The 5,586-nt window shown below is 46.3% G+C and overlaps 1 pseudogene; it reads right to left on the reverse strand.

The window, feature by feature from the left end:
- Window positions 1-596: 596 nt before the first annotated feature.
- Window positions 597-2,493, reverse strand: LOC102908460 (pescadillo homolog pseudogene; annotated as a pseudogene).
- Between the last annotated feature and the right edge of the window lie 3,093 nt (window positions 2,494-5,586).

Here is a 5,586-nt window from a genome sequence, read left to right on the forward strand (position 1 = left end):
ATAAGTAACTCGGTATGTAACTTTTTGTGTCTGGCGTCTTTCAGTTAGAGGTATTCTCAGATTTGTCCATTCTGTGGCATATTTCAGTACATTCCTTGTTATCATTGAACACTATTCTATTGTATAAAGGTGCCACAATTTACTGAACTAGTCACTCTTTAAAAGGGATTTCCAGCTAATAATAATTATACATGAAATTGCTAATGCCTATAGATTTATGTATATAAGTTTATATTTCTTTTGAGTTAAGTACCTTGGAATAAAATTTCTTGGCTAAGTAGTAAATGTGTTTAACAAAGTAAGACATTGCAGATTTGGAGAAAAGGCTCAGTGGTTAAGAGCACTTGTTGCTCTTGCAGAGAACCCTGGTTCAATTTCCAGCACCCACATAACGACTCACAGCATGCCGCAACTGCAGCCCCAGGGAATCTGACACCCTCTTTTCTTTCTGCAAAAGGCCAGCCATGGAATAAGAGTTCCCCACACTTATTCCACGACAGCATCCTGAGAATTACGGGCACAGCTGTGTAGGAAGCTGTGGAAGGCCAAGCAAAATGAGGCTAGCAGTCAGACACCAGCATGAACTTCATAGGAGCCTAGGGCTGGCCACACGCCACCAAACGTATGAGGGTGCTGGGCTGGTCACGACTGTGCACACGTGTGTTCCACTGACTTGCTTCTGCCATGCCCAACTCCCAGTGAGGGACAGCCGGAGCTCGCCCAGGCCTTGCCTGGCGTTTTTCCTCAGACCTCACAGCATCATCATGGGCTTTCCTGTTCTCTGCCAGCCTGCTGGCCTCTTGGATTTTGCACCACTTGCCAAACATGATCTTTTGGTAGAAATACTTCTTTCACTTTCTCATCATTGCGATGGCCAGGCGCTTAGCCTCACTTTTTTCTTCCTCCTGGGCCAGCCGCTGCTTGTCCTCCATTTTCACAGTGCCAGCCACCACCTGGGGCTTCTTCCCTTCCAGCCTTCGCTGCTCCAAGGCCAACAGGTGCTCTTCCTCCTCCTTCTCTGAATCACCTTCCACATCTTCCTCCTCCTCATTCCCCGCCCCCAACATCACCATCCCCTTGATTGTCATCATCTTCATCCTCCTCTTCCTCTTTCAAGTCTCCTGGGTCTTCTCCCCGCTGCAGAGCCCTAGCTTCCACTTCTGGGGGATGGGGGGGATGTAATCTCCTTCCTTCTCAAATACAAATGGTGAAAGGTGTGGGGGCAGCTGTACCCCAGGGAAGTCCTCTGCCCCGGGGAGGAGGAGGCGGGCATTCACACAGTCAGACACGCACTGGGGCTGTACATGGTGCCGGCCAATGATGGGGGTTTGCTGCCCAGGCAGGTCAACAGTCTGGTGGGTGAAGCAGGCAGGAGTCTGTAATGTCATAGGTGGCTCCGATGCACAAAGATGTCCCAGGATGCATCCCCATCAAAACTCCTGAGGATGAAGGACAATGCTTCACGGGGCACCTCTCAGTTCAGGAAGAACTTCAGGCCTTCAAAGAGTTTCTTGTGTTTTTCCTGGGTCTTCAGCTCTTTCCTGGGCCCTTCCTCCTGTGTGGCCATCTCCCCATCAGTAGGAAACTCAATGGCCTCAGCCTCCTCTATGGTAGGCACCTCCACTTGAGCCAAGCTGGCACTGAGGGCTGCTAGTTTCTCCATAGAGCTCTCAGGGTCCAGTGCATATGTGTCCTCACTGATCTTTGTCTCTGCTTGGGCTTGACCTTCACGTTTGGGTGGGTAGTGAAGACTGAGAGACTGGTAAAGGCGGAAGTTGACAAAGCCCAGGAGAGTGGTCTAGAACTCAGTGAAGGTGGCCATGGCCCTGTAGTCCACATCTGTTGGATGATCATGGGAGAAAGTATAGGGTGCAATTCATATGATGGGCTGCCCTGGTGATAAATGCCTTTGATGGACGGGAAGACCTTGCGCGGGGCTCGGGCAGCAATGACGTAGTGCAGGAACTCCACAGTCAGCGGGTAACGCCTCTGAATGGTCTGCACATGGCACTTACCCATCTATGGGAAGGTGGAGAAGAGGAAGCACATTGGCAGGGCATCATCAAGATCCCTTAGAGCATCGATAAATGTGGGGTACCGCTCCTCGACAATGTGCTCAAGTTTGTACTGGGTTTATTGTCCTTCAAGCTCCACAGCATTCCACTCACTCTTCCCGTAGGCTTTGTGGAGCTTCCAAATAAACCATCTTGTACTCTTGGAACTTGTTGACACGTTGACATGCTCATGGAGGAGGACTTTAATAACTTTGATAAGGTAGTATGTTCGGGCTGCTGTGGAACCCTTGTTCATTTTCTTCTTATGCTTGGGCTCAGAGGGATAAATGCCTTTCAGGGTACACAGCCGCCGGAAATCAGGCAGGCTCAGCTGCAGCTTCTTCCGGGCTTTGTTTCGGGTGATGTAATTGGTGGTGGAGCCTCCTTCATACTTCTTCTCCAGACCTCCCATGACTCCACGCTGAGAAACCCTGACGCCCTCTTTTGGCCTCCTTGTGTACTGCATGAATGTAGTGTATACACATAGATTCGGGCAAACACTCAGACACATAAAACATGTAAACCTTAAACAAAATAGATAATACAGATTCATTTCTATTTTTGTTTTGTTTTGTTTTTTGTTTGTTGAACAGGGTTTCTCTGTGTAGCTTTGGTGCCTGTCCTGGATCTTGCTCTGCAGACCAGGCTGTCCTTGAACTCAAAGAGATCCACCTGGCTCTGCCTCCCGAGTGCTGGAATTAAAGGTGTGCACCACCACTGCCCGGCAGAATTCCTCTCTTTAAAAAAAAAAAAGAAGAAGAAGAAGAAGAAGAGAAGAGAAATTAGTGACTAGAGCAGGACTACATTAATGTTTGTTGTGAGGCTGGTCTACGGCTGACAGATTCTCTTAGTTCCTGTTTCTCTGGGAAACACTATTTCATCTTTATTTTGAGGAATAGTTTTTCTGAGTATAATATTCTTGTTAACGTTTTTCTTTCAGTACTTTGAACACAGCATTTCACTCTCCTCTAGCCTGTAAGCTTTCTGCTGAGTAGTCTGCTGGAGGCCTAATGGGCAGTCCTATGTGTGACTTGGTGTTCTTTCCTGTTTTTGAGAATTTTTCTCTTTATCTTGTACTTTTTGACTATTCTCTAGCTTGGTAATGGTCTATTTTGGTTAAATCTAGTTGGAAGCCCCTGAGCTATTTTAAAATCTGGGAAGTTTTCTAAAGTAGGTTTTCAGCATCCTTCCCCATTTCTTTACCTTCTGGGACTTTCATTATGAAACCCACCAGATAGTGTGAGAGAGCTAGAGTTGCCCACCTCCACCCCACCTCTGCTCCACAGTTTGGGGTTTTCAGATTCCTTAGCAACCATTCTGGTGAGGATGTATGGTACCTCGTGCTTTCCATTTGGATGGATGGATGGACGGATGGATGCATGGATGGATGCATGGATGGATGGATGGTGTGTATGCATGTGTATGTATGAGTGTGTGCGGCCTTACTCCTACATGTGAAAGCCAGAAGTTGATGTTGGGATGTTTCTCCTTAACCACTCTCCACCTTGTGGCTTTTTTGTTTGTTTGGTTTTTGTTCTTTTTTTGAATCCAGCTCTTACCATTTGGGCTAGACTGCCAGCAATCTCCAGGGTTGCCCGTCTCCCTTCCCAGTGTTGAGGTTATAAGCACTCATCATTGAGCCTGGCTCATAAGTGGCTTCCGGGGATCCAGTCCTAGGCTTGTGCGGCCCCATCTTAATCACTGAGCCATGTCCCCCCTCATTTCTATTTTCTAACGACTCTTGTCTGCCTTCGCTATGATTTCTCTTCTTTTATTATTTGATCGGTTCAAAATTTTACCCATTTAAAACATGACACCACTTTTACTACAGAGTTATAAAAATGGGTCCAGAATATTTGCTTTGTAAATATTTTTCCCAATTTTATTTTATTACTAAGTCTTTGTAAAAACACACATGTTCAATATTATTAAGGTATATTGATTTTTTTCTGCTATACTTAGTGCATTTGATGTTAAAACTAAGACTCTTTGTCTAGCCCAAGGTCATATGTTTCTTCTAGAAATTTTATAGTTGTGGTTTTTGCATTTATACCTATGACTCATTGAAAATTAAGTTTTATATCTAGATCAAGGTTAATTTTTTGGCATTCAATCAAATCTATTGTTTGAACAGACAGTTCTTTCTCTTTGAATTACCCTGGCACTTGTGACGGTTACAGATTGACTGTATCTATCTACATGGGCCTTTTTCTAGACTTCCTGTTGTTTCATTAATCAGTGTGTCTATTGTCTTAGTAGGTCTATTTTTCTCTCCTGTGGCTGTGATGAAATGCCCTGACAAAAGGAACTTAAAGGAGAAAGGTTTATGTCAGCTCACAGTTCAAGGGGAAAGTCCATCATGGCAGTGAAGTCAAAGCAGGTAGGTGAGTGCGGGGAGTGTGTGTGTGTGTGTGTGTGTGTGTGTGTGTGTGTGTGTGTGTGTGTGTGTGTTGAAGCTGACTGAAAATCCCTGAAGCAGAGGGGCGGAGCTTCTAGTGATAACAGTAGGTACGGTTAGAGACTTGGCAGCACGCAGAGACCCTCCAGAAAGACTCACGTTTCCTGTGTGGTTACTGGGGGATGTTGGGCCTGACACGGGTGTGTTCTGGAGTCAGTGGCCTTTTGTTCTCAGTAAAATTCCACGAGGGACACTGGAGAGACAGTGCAGCGGCCAAACACCTGCCCTGCAAGTGTGAGGACCAAAGTTCTTGCCCCAGAACCCAAGTGGATGAGCTGCTCTGCCTGTGACGTCAGCCTGGAAAGGTGGAGGGAGACAAGGGATGCCCGAGCAAGCTAGCTGGTGAGACCGGCAGAGCTGCAGGCTCTGGGTTCGATTGGGAGACCTTATTTCGTTGAATAAGGTGCAAGAGCAATCCAGGATGACTGCTGACCTCAACCTCAGACCTCCACGTGCACACAGACACACAGACACACACACACACACACACACAGACACACACACACAGACATACACACCACACAATACTACACATAAAGACACACACTACACACATACAGACACATACACACCACACAATACTACACATAAAGACACACACACACCACACACACACACTACACACAAAGACACACACACACCACACACACATACACATACACACCACATACATACTACACACAGACACATACACCACACACACACTACACAAACAGACACACACACACTATACACACAGACACAGACACACACACCATTCACACAGGCACACAGACACACACACAGACACACAGACACACAAATAGAACAAGAAAAAAAATTCACAATAAAGTCAACACAGGGAGTCCTTCACATCATGTTTTCCCCGTGGTGGTTCGTGCTCTCCCTGAGAACAACAGCAACAAGAGGCCTGAGGTAGAGCATCATGCTACACAGCCTGCCCCAATCTCAAACTCATTTGACCTTGGACCCTCTTGAAGACAAAACCTCCCGATAGCCAAGTGTTACCCTTTGCTGTGAAAAAAAAAAAAAGCACCTGTGAAAATATCGCCACAGATAATTCTATGATCTCCC

Source organism: Peromyscus maniculatus, chromosome 7 (assembly GCF_049852395.1).
Source record: "Peromyscus maniculatus bairdii isolate BWxNUB_F1_BW_parent chromosome 7, HU_Pman_BW_mat_3.1, whole genome shotgun sequence".
NCBI lineage: Eukaryota > Metazoa > Chordata > Mammalia > Rodentia > Cricetidae > Peromyscus > Peromyscus maniculatus.